The sequence below is a fragment of the Atheta coriaria genome, unplaced genomic scaffold (genome assembly GCF_025399875.1).
Source record: "Atheta coriaria isolate IRGN ID8LTWV9N9 unplaced genomic scaffold, Caltech_Dcor_3.1 hic_scaffold_1_pilon, whole genome shotgun sequence".
NCBI lineage: Eukaryota > Metazoa > Arthropoda > Insecta > Coleoptera > Staphylinidae > Dalotia > Dalotia coriaria.
The window spans coordinates 13,967-29,906 of record NW_027045443.1 but is presented as its reverse complement, the minus strand read 5'-3'; the positions used below and the strand labels follow the sequence as shown (position 1 = coordinate 29,906).

At 43.4% G+C, this 15,940-nt stretch overlaps 1 protein-coding gene and 1 non-coding gene across 2 annotated transcripts in view; both read left to right on the top strand.

Moving 5' to 3' along the window:
• The window catches only part of LOC135804294 (uncharacterized), a 43,493-nt gene that overhangs the window by 21,337 nt on the left and 6,216 nt on the right, over positions 1-15,940 (top strand). The window lies entirely within an intron of this gene.
• On the top strand, positions 13,454-13,535 carry TRNAS-CGA (transfer RNA serine (anticodon CGA)). The gene has a single exon. It is a non-coding gene; the product is annotated as a tRNA-Ser (tRNA).

Below are 15,940 nucleotides of genomic sequence, written 5' to 3'. Positions count from 1 at the left end.
TCACCTCAGCATTAGCGCGCCGCACGTACACGCATTGGAAAATTTTCGCCGCGCCGTTTCCTTCGCCGCCGCCGCCCGACCAGATCGAATTGGAGCGCGTTGGCTATAAAACATATAAAGCGAATAAACCGCAACCAAATTATCCGGGAAAACGTAACGCCGGCGCGCCCGAACGGAATGACATTCGCGTTTTTATTTGTTTTCACGGCAGCGCGCACGTTAAAAAGCATACGGCGCGTGAGGGTCATGCTTATTATATGGCGTATTTCATTGTATTGCATGTGTGTCATAATGCCCGCAAAAAACACACAAACAATGCTAAATATGGCAGCACCCTGGAGATTTCCGACCCGCTCGCGCGTTTTTCAAGCCTTTGGCCTCTTTTTTCGTGCTCATCGTGACACCTAAATGCCCAAATAGAGCGACATTGGAATCACAATTGGAATAAAAACTTCACGAGCCGTGCGGATTAGGGCGCAACGAGGGAAATCCGAAGGAGGGCCAAATGTGCGGTGTCATATTCTGTCCGAGGCTAATTTCGGCGCACATCCAACGCGTGATTTTTAATTTATTTCGGCCTAATGACGGGGCTAATAAGCTTTTCGTGTTCGCATCGCTTCTCGCGGACACTCCGCACACACACGCAGTTCTTTTCACTCGGTTACTGTAACTAATGACTGCTGCGTGCGGTGGTTATCTCGTGATAATTTTTAAAGCGTCTTGTTTTTGTCGATTTCAAAACGCGGACTTTCCATCATTTTTGAATGCATTGTGTCGTGTTGTAGTTATAGTTACAACAAGTGTTTAATGCATGAGTTGAACGACCGAAAGTTGAATGCTAGGAAAATGTAATTTCACCGTATGCGTTCGGGCTGTAAAAAACGCCATCATGGGTATTCAAGGGCATTAATGTTATTGTAATTACATATTTATTACGTTTACGATATGTTTACGCAAACAGCGCATTAATGTAAAATATGTTGTATTGCGCTGAAAGTAGGACGAAATCAACTCCGATTGAAAACCAATAAGGTGTCCGTAATACCACCCTTTGCTGGCGCAACTGAAACAAAAGAAGTGGAAAATAAAACCCGAGCGTAATGACTTACGACTCGCCGAGAACAATAATAATGAACAAGTTGTTCCTCATTCTGCGCGCGTATTCTGCGCGTTTATTCAATTCGAAATTCTTGTATGCTCTTAGCGCTCGCAGCGCGAATGAACCGTATTTACTGTACTCGAATAATGTTCAATGCAATCTTCTGTTATGTTAGGAGCATAATATAATAGGCTTTTGTTTAAATTTTCCTGCCAGCCAACATCAAAACTTTTTCATTTCGTATATTAAATTCCGTCGATCGCAAGATGCTAATACCGGCAAGATCAACACCGAACAAAAAGCGAGATCGGTGTGCGTGGTTTTTTCTCCAAGGCAGAAACTAAAGTTACATCGCGAATGTAATGTGCTTATTGATTTTGAAGGATTCATAATATAATGTAATATCTATCGGCGTGTTTGCGGTACCATCGCAACACACAATCGAAGAATGGTTATTGTTACCGGCGTGTTAAGGACATGATTATGCCGGAGTTGACTATTAGAATTGGCACAATTTAGCGCGCAATCGAGGTTGGCAAACATTACGTATTAAACATACACTGTGTGTACACCATTAACGAATTAGATTTGTTGTTGGATGTGGAAAAAACATCGCCGTGTATCAACTATCGATGTCGATGCGTGTTTGTAATTATTTAACTCATCATCGAGTGCGAGCCGATAAAATATCGTAGTACGCATACATTAATTATTAAGATAATAACGCATTGTGATAATAAAAGTAATCAAGCGGATGCGTTGGCCGCGGCTCGTCCGCCGGCTGGCATTGTGTGTGCCGCGCCTCTCGTATTATTCGCGTTCGTTGGTTGCTTGTGCCATTTACTGTTGATTATAATGAATCGGTTCGTTATTGATTTATTGTTTAATAATTGAGCACAATGCGAGTCTTTCATCAGGGCCGTCACGCACGCCGCTTTTTTCGCTGATTTTACGCGTCGCCGCCCCCGCCACTTGGCTTGTGTGAAGCGCAAGTGATTGCTTCATCAAGAATATAATAAAATCGATAAATTAAAAACAAAATCAAAGTTTTCTTTAAATTTGATTGTTTACTAAGCACTTGATAACTAATCATGACAGTTTTACGCGTTATTCTTAGTATTTTTTGCGCCTCTGTTGATGTTTTCTCTTCGACTGTTAAATACACGTGTGGAGACAGACTTTTATTTCATGCCATCCACTTTTACATCTTACCTGAAAAAGTGCGACGTCGGGTCGGCCAGCTGTTTGAACAAAAACGGGCGCAGACACAAAAAACCCTAATGAAAAGAATCACGGGCCCGAAACTCCTCCGTTATGCGTTGAAAGAAAATAAAACCGAAAGATATTGAAAGGAGAAAAGATCGGTGGAATCGGGTCCGCCTTTAAAATTTTTGGCATTATCAGCCGAAAGGCGAACAATGTATCATCGGAATAAAACGCGCCTGAGGGAGAAAATATTTTAATTGCGGACGCAGACAGGCAGAAAAAAGTGAATTAAATATACGAGTGTGTTTTGTCATATGCAGGCGCATTGATTGATGTGAAATATTACCGTACGGTGCGATCGGACACAAATAATGCTAATAAATGGATTGTTATTCCGTGCGTGCACCGTGTGAACAAATATTATGCAAGCGTTGTCTTTCGTATTTATTAACATTCCATTGATTTGTAGTTATATCATCAAGGTGAGCAAACAAATAAATTTTTCGCATTGCAGCGGATACAGATGTATCAATAAAAGTATAATTGCGTTGCATTTTGTTTCGGTCGGCGCTTTTATTTTCGTTGTATTTTCGGCAGGTCGTATAAAATTTACACTCATCGCTTCGGACGATAAAACGCTCTCTCGCGTTTCGGCGTGCGGAATGCTCTTTCGGCTTCGCGTTTCCGAAAAACGCTTTTATGTTTTTCCTCTGCACGTTTCCGCGCTCGCATCTTCGAAGATAAGCGAAAGGAATCGGCGCGCGCGTTCGTTAGTCGATGCGGCGGCGGCGGCGGCGGCGGCGCATAAAACGTTTTACGATTTTTTCGCCCAATAATAATAAATTAGCGCTCGTAAAGCGCGACGTCTCGTCGGGCGTGCGCTCAATTAAAAATGACGCGCGGCGAAATCGACTTTAATAAAGTTGCAAACGTGCGCGCCACTGGCTGGCGGCGGCAGCGCTCCTGACACACAGCCGGCACTGTTTGTTATTTAAACAATGCGCGCATTATGCCCGCCACGCATACCCACGCACGCACACCGGCGCACACTCCTTAGATAATGCGCGTCGCGGCGCCCGTGTGCAAACGGCACCGAAGGGTTGGAAAATATTTGCTTAAATTATCTGGATAAATAGTGCCTTTATTATTACGCAACGCAGCCTCGATTTCCAACTCCCTAGTCCCGCCGGCGCGAACAATGCCGGGGATGAATGCCGACAGAGGGAGCGTGAATTTGCGAATTTACACGTTAAAACCCTAATTAATAATCATCTTTGCTACGCGGCTTTGCTTTCGTGCGTCGGGTTGCTATCATTAATAAATGCTAAACAATTATATAATTAATATTTACCCGAGATAATTAAGACGCCGTAATTAATTGTTTAATTGCCTCATAGTTTAACTTTTACTTCCATCCGCCCCCAGGAACACTCTTCTAGGTATCAATTTTAATTTATGTTGTTATATAACATTTCTACACGAATCACACTCGTAAATATTACAGGGTGTTGTAGAATTATTTTAATTAAAAAAAAAAGTTTCTTTGCTTTAGAACTGCATTCCTTCTGTGTCAATAAATCACTGGATACAATAGATCGTAAAACATAACCTGGTGTACGTTTGAGAGGTTATGATACCTTTGTGCGTGTATTGTTTGTGCAATATTACTGATTCAGTATTTACACTGAGTGCGTTTGATCGAAAGCAATAAAACGCGTTTGTTTGATTCACTCGCGTATTAATTGCGCGCGCCGACGTTTACGGTGCACATACATTGTTAATTTAAACAAACATCCGAGGGTTTTAAAATTCGCATTTGAATATGTATAAATTTTGCATACCACGAATTATTAATGCCTCGCGTTCTGGTATTGTACCCACCGATTGTTACTGATCCCGGTCGATTAAACCCCGGTGCGATTGTTGAACAAACGGTACGAAAGCTGTTATTTCATTCGTTGAGCTCTGGACAGTGTGGAGTGCACTTGCTTGATGTATCAGTATTATCTACGAATATTTGTTGGGAACACACGGGTGGAAAGTATGAAAAGTATTTGAATCTGTGGATGCAGACGGTGTTTTATGCATTGTGCACTTGTAAATATTAAATCACAAGCTCATGAAGTTGCTTCCGAACGCGTCTGTAGTCACAGAAGAAGTAACAATGAAGTAGAATGGCGGGAAGTTTAAAATGGCTGAAAGTATAGTCTATGGAAGTATAGTGTACAGTCTCCATAGTGTAGTCAATTGGATTTGATGTTGACGTAGCTGTCGGTAATACAGTGTGATAATACAGTGTGATGGTACTATAGTACTTAGGTTTGAGCTTCATTGCTGGAATGGATGGCGTTAAAGTAGTCAAATAGCCAGATGCAGAGGTATTATTGGCTAAACAATTTCTTTATTTTATTTAAAAAATAATTTTTTTTATTAAATATAAGGTAGCCTATAACCATTCGGGGACCACTACGAATATGTGTACAAATTTTCATGATGATCGGTTAAGTAGTTTTTGCATGAAAGTGTAACAAACATCAGGACTTTCGCATTTATAATATTAGTAGGGATTTCCATGGGAATTAAATTCCAATCCGGCACTTCTCGTAAACTTAATGAATTAGAACTGCCAGTGGATATGGTAGCTCAATATTGATTGTAATGTAATACTATGCTTTATGTGTAAATAGTAAATATATTGACCAGGGAATGCGAGCGTATCACAATTCCGTGCGCGGCTGGTTTTCCATTCGGTCATAAACCAACTGGCCGGCGTAAATTTTAATATTTGGCCTCATATTTAATTATGAAACCAAGCCCGCTGGGACGTTGGCCCACCTCCGACGTGCACGCCACACATTCGTGCCTAGCATTTCCACATTTTCAGCGCGATGGTGGCAGCGCGCTTCGATCTCGTTTCGTCGCCCTCGTTTTTTCACCCTTTGCACATTCGTTTTCGTTATTTGTTGTATATATATACGTGTTCGATTTAATTAAAATCCTGGCCGCGTCGCCGCTCGCAATTAATACGTCATGGCGTTACTAATTATTTAATTTTTCAACCGTTTATCTGGCATCTACGCGCGTCCGCGCTGATGTTTGCACTTCGGAAATTTTCCATTTACGCAACCGCCGCCACTGCTGACATTTAAAACCCCAGCCTATTGTTCTGTGTTTTCTTGCATTCTTTCGGCCGTTTTATCTTCGACCGCTTTTATTCCTATCATCAGGCATCGTTCTTCTAATGCGCTAAAGCCTCACAGCATTAGAAAGTCTTTCCCATTGTTGTAACAATGTTATGTGCTTCTTCTTCGTTCGTCTTGCGTCTGCAGCTCATTCCACATTCATTATTCCATTTTTTCGGTTGTTGGACTTTAAGTAAGTTCGTTTTTTTTTTTTATTGAATTAAACGCGTTTCCTTGTTTGATTGTGTGACATTTCCAGTGGATTTAAAGCACATTTTTTTTCTGCTTCCTTTCTCATCATATTGTTGAAGCAAACAAACGCGGCATTACGTCACAACGCTAAATGATGCCCGTCGCTAATCGCACGCACCCGCGGAATCATCATCATTCGAAATTGTGCCGCGATATAAATTATTCATAACCGTTTTTACTCGGTAGTCATTGTTCCTTCCTATTACGCCACAGTATTGAATAATAGCAAATGTTCGAACTACTCTCTTTCAATTGTGATTGTCCACGATTATTTATGTCAATATTTAAATATGTAAATTTCTTCTCGAAGTGACAAGAAAAAAAAAAAGTAAAAGTAATTCGATTCGGCCGGTCGCGAATGTTTTCTAACTGTGTGTTGTTTGGGTATTTGATATTTGCGTTGTTGCGCGTTTTCCGCCTCTTGTTTCGCCATGTAACAAGACGCAAATCGCACGACCGACTCGACCATATTGCATTACATTTCTTTGCTGCCTGCGATCGGTAGGATATCGAAGTGAAAACAAGTGTCGTGAAAGGTCGAAGGTGTGTCGCCTGGCGCGCAGCATACCCGTAATTAACGTTGTTTTGCGCCTTCGCCGAGCGTGTGCCACATGTTTCATAATTTAATAGAGCGAATTAAAAGTGCGTGAATTTATTATGCGTTGCCCCGGCGAATTTTTCACGCGCTTCACAAGTTATTATGCCGTGTTGGCGGCAGCCGCGAGGGCTTCGTCCATGCAGGAAAATAAATTAAAATACAATAGAAAGTGCGCATTATTCGCTCGTTATGCAGCGCTCGCGTTTCTTGCCGCGCTGCGCTGGTTGTGGCTGCGCGTGTTTCTTGCTAGATTTTTACTTGTTGCGCTCTCCTGCTGCCGGGCGCGCGACTTTTTGCCACGAAGAACTCGGCGGCGACGAGCCGACATGACTTATCTCTGATCGCATGCCATTTGAAACGTTTTTATTTCAATTGTATACCGCTCGCCTTTTTAATAAATAAAATTTCATGCACGTAGCGCGGATGTTTCCAAATTTATGCTGATTTTTGTTCAAACAAGTTGAACACGACGAAATTCAGCGCCGCAAATAAACATGTCGAAAGTGTGTGTGTCATGTATGAGCAAACTCGGCCTAGATTTTTCAAACTTGAAACAATTGCGCGCCCATGTTTAAACTTCGACTTTTAAGGACGCTTGCACATTGCACATTACGTTGTTTTTTTCAGCAGAGAACAACACTCGGGTCATTACTAACGCGTCGAAGCAAATTATTGTTTAATTTACTAATTTGTTCGCCAATTAAATCGCGATTAATATTTATTGAACGTGCGCTGAATGGATAAATCCACACACCGCAGCGTAATAGTAAATAGAACGCAAGAAACACTTTCTATTCCATGCTTATGGCATATTTATGCTGCTGTGTTCGGCCGCTCAAAACAACGTTTTCGTTTCTATTTTTAATTACAGTTATAAATATTGAACGCGCCTCTTTATAATTACCAACTGCGCTCTCGATTTGACGCCGCTGCTTGTTTTTCTTTCTTTAAATCCTAATATTTCGCCGAACGCAGTCGTCGTCGTCGCTGTCAAGCGTGAACTGATTTCCGAACGGGCAAGCTAATTGAAAAGTAAAGTTCGAAAATGTGCTGATCGCGTTATGCGCTCGTCTGCGTTTTCGTGCGCGGGGGCGAATTTGAAGGGCAAACTCGAGACCGCGTGTACGTACGAGCGCATTAATAGCTTAGATTGTGTTTGCCGACTGTCTCTTCCGGATGACCTGGTGCCCATCAAACGCATCCGCACGAGCTGGAGATATACTGCACCCACTGCAGGCAGACTACGCCCGGCTTGTAGACACAGCGGTAACGCTCATTTGTGCATCGTCTCGTTTTCCGTCTAGCTCGCTTGCGGTCTTCATCATGAGACAAATTACATTACCCTTTGCGAAAAAACCAAGTAGGATGCTGTAATGATTTGTTTATTTCTTCTTCGATTTGTGTCAATTGTAAAAGGGTATCAGTCGCGCGATGGCTAATAATTAATTACGGTCTAATCCTGTTTATTATTTATTGTTTTCTATTTATTTGGAGCATAAAATCGCCTCGTCGTTATTTATAGCGATTAGTTTGCAGGCTGCGTAAGTGCGGAGGAGTGAGAAAATCAGGAAAATTAACGACATCCCAGGCGCTAATTACTTGCCCGGGCTGGTACGAAATAAACGATCAGAAGTTTGCGAACGCACACCGATTTTCTACCGTATGTTACCGCATTTTGCTCTCGCGCGCGTAAAAACGCGCAAATATTTTCGGGTATTCGACGCGCATTGTGTGTGAAATTTGATGAGGTGCGTTGGTGGTGATGGCGCTACCCCAATTTTGATTTCAGTAGCCAGGGGGAGAGGACCCTCTTGACTTTCGCAGCGCCGGCCGTAATTACGTTTTCGCGTGTGCAAAGTTTTCACAAGGCGCGAATGATAAAAGACCGCAATCTATCATGCGAGAGCATTTCGGCCACCATTCTTAACCCGTCCGGCAAACGAATGCGTATGTGTTCGTGTAGGTGCGAACATTGCGAACGCATCGGAATTCGTGCTAATTGTAGTGAGAGGCGCTTTAATTTAATTTTCACCGACGACGAGTGCGAGTACACACACACACGGACAAGCAATATAAATACAAGAGCGAGGCGCATCATGCATCGTGACGTTTCGTAATTTCCGGTGATTATTTCGATCGTTTTATCAGTCGCTGCGCCACTACAATGCACCCCGGGGTCGGCGTCGCCTGGCAGACGACGCTTAATTTCAGCGGCGCACTCTTCAGACATAATCGACTCGCGTCGCCGCCGTGTGTGCGTTCATTAAAACTTGCCGACACATCCATCCGCACACTTACGGAACGCCCACACATCGCATTCGGATATAAATATTAATCGTACTGAGTGTTTCGGGAGATACACAAATTACGAACGGTGTTGGTGGTTGATTGATGACAGCACGCTGTAGATGTGCGGACGACAGCTGTACGTTCAATTTGTTACGCTCGCACCACGATTGCCGATGCTTTAATGGTTGTTGGGGTGGGTGTGTGTCACGATCGTAATAAATGCAAAACGCAACTGGTAATGCACCGCCAACAAAAGTGGCCGGCCACATGCGCTCCCTCATGAAAAGGCCATCTGTCCCTTTCATATTGCTTTGATAGTTTCGTGCTGCACACAAACAGAAGCACGGAAGCGCGGTATTATGTGTATGTTTGTCGCAAATGCGCAGGTATAAATTAAAAAGATTACTTTTTATGAAGTTACTCAACCCGGCCGCAGATCGCACAAACTTCGAACGGTTTCGAATGGAAAAGAGAGCGAGCCCCGGAGGCCTCCTCGTCGGCAATTCCATCAGTTCCGTTTTACAAAACGCGAAAGTTGCGAATACGTAAACGAAAGTCCTAAATAAACCAGGCGAAAGAGAGGTACGCGCGGGCGGCGGCAACGTCAGTCGTCGGACGAAAGACTTGGAAAACTGTTCCGACTCCTGAACTAAACATAAGACGGTTTCGTGTTACGGAGAGGAATAGCGTGCAGCCGGCGCGCAAGGAAGCATCTTTTGAGCGCATGAATAAGTTATAACTTTAGCACCCTACGAGCAGCCGCCTTGAGGAGGTGTGGTGTCGAGGTGGAAAAAAATCAAGTGCGCAATAAAACGTCGAAAAACTTTACGATACCATTGTTTAATTTAAGGGCATCCATTAAATCTCTTCAGCGGTGCAGCCCGCACCGCGGCAGGTTTTCATCGGGAACGAATTGCACGCATTTGAGTACATTAAGGATATTAAAAGCGCGCTGCCACGTAATGATGACAATTTCTTTATTATAATCGCAACTTTTTCAAAATGCACTCACGGTTATTGTAATCTCGAAATTATCTTGGGAAATTTTAATTTAATTGGAAACTCCTGCGCCGGATGTTCTCAAGTGGTGAGTAAGGTAGTGGTGGGGGTTGGTGGATGCGCACACCCGGCGGTGTGTGCTTTATTGGCCGAAATAGGACGCGGGTGGTGAGTGCATGGTGTGGTGGAGAGAAATATCCGGGAAAATAAATAGCACTCTTCGTGTCCTCTCTTCCCTGCTGTGCCGCCACCCTGCATTGCGGTCGCGAGTTGATGGTGGTGTGGTGGGTGCCCCAGCCTCCACCGCCACCGCCTGTGTGTACAGTTGACGCTTTTGCTTTTCATGGAAGTGAAAATATTTGAGTGCTATGTGTCCAGGCGGGCGCTCGGCCGTGAAGGATGTTCCTAAAACGAATTTCTTCGTTTACTTCCTTTCGTATTCTCTTGTGTGCGCACATATCACTATCCGAAATTGAAAAATTGCCATATTCGAAAAGCGCGCCGACATATTTAACGCGTTTATATATCAATTTCGCCGCCGGCGACCCTTGGATAATTTTATTCAACGCTATCGCCTGACACCAGCATCCCTGCTAATTATTTCGGAATCAGAGAAGGATCTGATGTGATTTATTTAATCCACTTACCAGCTTAATCTTTTGCGCTCGCCGGAAGACACCGCGCGGTATGGTCGCCTGCCAGTGGAATAATAAGATAAGTGCGCTGAATGAAGTCTTCAGAAAAGCGCCGGGAAAGAATAGCAAACGAGTGAAGTGGGAGGTTTTTAATTAAGTTACTTATGATAAACAATGAACCTTTTATTCGACGATTATTTTCGTTGCGCGCTGCAGCTCTGTCGTCGCGGAAAAACTTTGCGCTTCTATTTTCTATTCCGTATTTCCTGTCGCGCGCGCACTGGAGCAGTGGTGTCTGGCATGGCCGCGCGTTGCTCCTTCTTCTTTCTTCTTTCCCGTTTTGGGAATACCGACCCTCGCGAGCAGCGTAAGAAGTCTTATTTATTCTAAACACGTGCACCTACACACTGCCGATGTTTATTCTTGTACGCCGGGCACACGTTGGGAGTCGGTAATACCGGCTGTGGATGCTGCGCATACTTTTGCTCGCGGAAAAATCTCGCGCGTCGCATTCGGCGGGCAATATCGTCGTCGTTGTCGTAATGCGCGCTAAGTTTTAATGAAATTATGCGAGTGCGGAGTGCGAGCGCGGGTTTGTCTTCCGTGCGCGGCTGTAGGTGCTTCCTGGAGTGAGTTTCGAGTGGAATCGCGAATGTCTCGATTCCCGAATGAACGCCGGAACTGTTCCGAGTGGTCCTCTTGCGAAAATGCGGGAAGGTCTTTCTTTACGTGTGCATTTCGTCGAGTGTGTCTTTTTCGCGCTACGCGTTCATCGCGCTACCGCAAGAGGAAAAACACCGCAGAACTTCAGTTTTTTTTTTTTTTTTTTGGTGCGCGCAAACATCTTAGTAATGTTTGCGTCATTGTGGTGCAAGTTTAATGTCGAATTTTACATCCATCTGTTCGGGAATACAGACAAGTGAAAAGTTTTGTTGCTCTCGGGCGGTAAAAACTTGAATAAAATTTGTTGTCGCGCCTAACTTTCGGTGCCATTATTAAAAATACTATTGATTATGGAAAGGAAGCGAAGGGGATATCCTTACAGCAGGCGCTGTCGAATATTACAAAACATGCGCGGAAGGAAAAGATGCGGGAAACTGCCGGGAGGCAGGACCAGGACGAAGGAGAAAAGTTGTGGCGGCGATTTAATTATAAGTTTTTAACGTTCGCGGCGTTGAAATAAAAAACGAAACGGGAGCCGCGGAAAAAAAGCAAAATATTAGGCTAAACACGTTTCGCCCTTCGAGAAGTTGGAAAAAACTACGTGCCTAACAGCAAAAAAAATACGCCGTGGAATAGAATACCAGATCGTAAATCGACGTATAAAATACGTCGATTTGACGCTTAATATATCTGACGCCGGGAAAGTTGGGCAACTTTTACAGTCCACACTCTATTAATGCTGATTTCTCCCCTCAAAAAAATACAAACACATCCAAAATATCACAGGCAGAAGTTTGCAATTTTAATTTTAATAGACAGGTTGTTAAATTTAGTTTTTATTTACTTTTTTTTTTGGCCGGTGGTGGCAGATATAAATTTAATCTTAACTTTTTATGTCTTTTTTAGTGGCGTAGGGTTTTAGATGGGCGAAATCAATTTTCCCTTTTCAAATAGGCCCTCCTCGAAAGTTTTTGCAAAACGAGGGAATATAAAAACGTAAACTTCACCGCCGCAAGTTTTCATTCTCTTCTCACTGTGAATGCGATAATAAAATATTTCGAGTCGCGCGCCCCGGCTAAGCCTTAACCGCCCGCCCATTCATGCTTTCCCGTTTTCCCGAGCGTAATAAATAATTAATTTACAACACCAACGGCATCCTAATTAATGTTGCATTAATATTTGTACGCGGGCATTCAAAACTAGTCGTACTACTCAAAACTCTCTTCAACTTTATTCAACTTCATTTAACTTCATCATTTAAATGCATCGCTCGCGGAAAATGGGCGAACCGCCACCTCACCTGGAATACTATTACCTACAAATACAAATTAAGCACGTTAATTATGTGCTTTGCTGTATCGTTTTTATTCCGACTTTAATCAGGCTTCCAACGGACGGTTGGAAATTTTCGCCATTCTCTGATAATTTATAACGCGCGCCCGAGCTTATTTTAATGTGCATTTAATAAAATAAATGCGTCACAGGCGATATTTCGGGCACGTCATAAATGCAGGCATTTATCTCTTCGGCAGGCGCGGCGATACGTAAACATAAACGGAAATAACGCTCGCGAAACGACTGGTTTCGTCGCGTTTGTTAGTCATCGTGCTATTATCATCCCGCGCGAGATTATAAGCCGCAATAAAAGGGATAGTATAATATTAATATGTGGTATATAATAGGAGTGCGGAATAAGAATGTGGTTGGCATAACACAATGGCGCGTTAAAAGTTTAATCGTGCCTTTAAGGTATAATGCGGCGCGATATTAGAAAGCGGCGGGAGGAAAAAATACGCGCGTGAGAGGCGAGAGAGCGATACGTGTGCCACCGCGATGGAGGCGGCGGAGGCAGTGCGCGGCAATCGCTGGAAAGGATGTGGAAGCGAAGCGTGAACGCGGCATAAGAAAGCGGATAAGGATAAGAATATGGTGCGGGCGGCTTTTCGAGCCGAATGCCTTTGAGGCGCGAAACTATAAAAATGAATTACGAACTTACAGCACGCCGCATTCGCACAATAAAAACCTATTAGATTATCCACAAATCGCGCGCAGCTTTTCACAGCGTGTTTGTTACTTCATGTCTGCAACGAGTGAATGTTTGTTAGTTTTTTATATCGACGACGGTCACTAATGTGACGCGGCAATCCCACGGTGGCCATGTAGATTTTCAAATTTGATTGGCAATTTGCGTTAGTAACCCCTCAACTATTCCCCAAGGCCTCGTTAATCATTCGAACCGGGCATGTATAGATGATGCGCATGATGGGGATATACACCGGGGGAAGTTTCATAAAATTGCTCATCGGATTTTGTGGTTGATATGCATGCAGATATTTAAATACCAAATTTATTTCACATTCTTTAGCAAATTTTCTCACGAATATATATGGAAAAACCGGGCACTAGTTACGGTACCTGTACATGCACTGCTTCCCACACTCCTTTTTACGGGTTGCAATTCCTCCTCTTGTCTTCTTGATGTTATTAACGCTATTGTTATTGTTAAAAATTATAATAATTGTCCCCACCGGCTGTGGTGTCCGAGCGGTTAAGGAGTTTGACTCGAAATCAAATGGGTTCTACCCGCACAGGTTCGAATCCTGTCCACAGCGGATTATAATTCTTTTTCTTTCTATTTATATGAATAATACAAAGATTCATGTAGAAATGTCTATTGTGGGGCGAAATGTACACTTTTTTCACAAGCTATTATCACTGAATTACACTTAGGGTAATATATTGATTATGTTTGTACGGCACAAACATCTAGATGCAGTTTTATTAAACAAACCCAGTGGGAACCGCGCGGGGGTGGTTGTGCGACCCTAAATGCGTTCACACGCGATACCACCGCGGCCCTCAAGGTGTGGCCACGTTTTAAATTAATTGAAAAACTTTGGCATATTTGCCAACTCGTAAGTACGTACAGCGATATTTGCGGAAAGAAGGATTTGTGGAACATTTGATTAATGTAACGGTTACACCTAAGTGAATTGCATGTTCGCGTAAATTTTTGCCTAATCTATTCGCTGTCATACGTCAAAATTTTGCTATTAAATTGCTCACTGTGAATTTCTTCTCTAAGGTGTTTATAGCTAGTCACTGTGTTGATGTGGCGTTAATTTTTTCTAACGAGAAAAGGAAAACTTGAAAATAATTGAGAATTCTCTATTCGCAGCGCGCACGTCCACACGATTTCTCTCTAATTACCGGAGCGTTACGTGCGTAGCGCGCCTACAAACGAACGCCCGGAACGGAAGAATGTATAAACGGAAGAGCGCGTAAATGGAGGAACCGAATGGCAAAGAGATAAAAGATAAAAAAGATGAAAAGATCTGCGATGGGGCGACCTTGCCGAGGCGTGTTCGTGTGAATTGTTTAGGTGTTCGGCGCGTTGTCGGACGTCCGAAGATTGCCGGCCGTGAGATGAATGGGTGGAAAATGCCCGCAGAGCGCCATCAGTGCGCCACTTTTTTTCTTTTTCAATTTTCCCTCGCAGCACTCCCACACACATACACACATACAGCGTGCGCTCACCTTTGCAACGCCGCGATTTCTCACGTCCGAACGAAAATAAATTAGACTTGTTAGATTTATATTCAAACCCTCGTCGAAAACGCGAGCGCAAATGAACAGAATAATTAGGTTTTTATTTTCTTTGATTTTATTCATTTCGTCGTCGGCATTTTTTCGATTTGACGAAATAATTACGTCGTTAGCGCTCATCATCACCCATTCGGATTTCGTTCGGACTGTTTCGCTCATTAATACCGACACAAGCGAAGAGCGCTCAATTAGGTATCTCAAACGACAAACAGATAAGCTCCGAAGCCGTGATAAAGCACGAATTAAAAGACGGCGGCCGGCAATGATTAACAGCGACCAACCACGCTCGCATATGAAGCGTATTAAGTGGTAATTATAATAATGACGCTGGCATCGGCTTTTATATCTCCGTCTGGCGTGCATCAGGCACGTTGCCCTCGGATGAGAGGCAAATTTTCAATGCAGTAAAGGGAGATTAAAGGATTAATATCGAAATTACTGTGACGGTAGGCCCAAACACACCTGAGACTGCTGGGTCCACAAAGGGTGCTCATGGTCTACTGTCACGAGATGGATGTGCGACAATCTCGCAGTTGTTGTGTAAGTAGTAAGTACTTACTAGAGCAGTCATACCATGAGATACGAGTTTAATCTGGTTTGTAAATTACTCAAAATTCATATTTTCTTATTTCTGCATCAATCACGCAAAATATTTGCTCAAAAATGATGTAAATTTGAAAAGATTGACCTGACGAAAGACTTTACATTGTATGATGCTTGGTAAACAGGCGGTGTTTGCGCAAATGTCTAATTGATTTGTGCAATTGCGACCTGCAACGAACGACGGCGGGCGGTAACGTTACGTGCATATTGTTGTCGGTGGTCTCGTTGATTGGAATATTCATGTTCCACAATGGCTATACAAAATGTTTCAAGGATTGCAACACCGTGGCGAATTCGGTGAGTGCCTCTGCCGGCGCACTCCTTGGGAACAGGCTGTATCGCGCATTAATGCGTTGCTTACACGGGGTGTGAGTGCCAGTAATTGGAATGCAATCAAATCGAGACAAACACGAAACACCAAAACACGCTCATTCATCCAGGGCAGGCACAGCGCCTGTTTGCGCCGTACTTGTTTTCACATTTATCGCTCAAGTCCTCCACGTGCCGAGCCTGCCGTGTGTGTTACATTTAAGTCGCGCATTTGCAAACGCCAAAATCCATGTGCGTGCGTGCCGGTTAATTCCCATCAACAGCATTAATTCTGAATGAAATGCGCGAACTCTGGCTTTCTGGCCAATTTGGCCGCCGCGAAACTAGCGCGCAACAAATGCGAAAGCAATAAATGTTTGGATAAAACCGTTGCCGACATTGAGTCCTTGCCATTACGGACGAATATTTGATTCCGCGTGGGCAGCAGAGGTAAAAAAATCCACATGCCACCTGTTTTCGGTCTAAATTCATAGCGTCG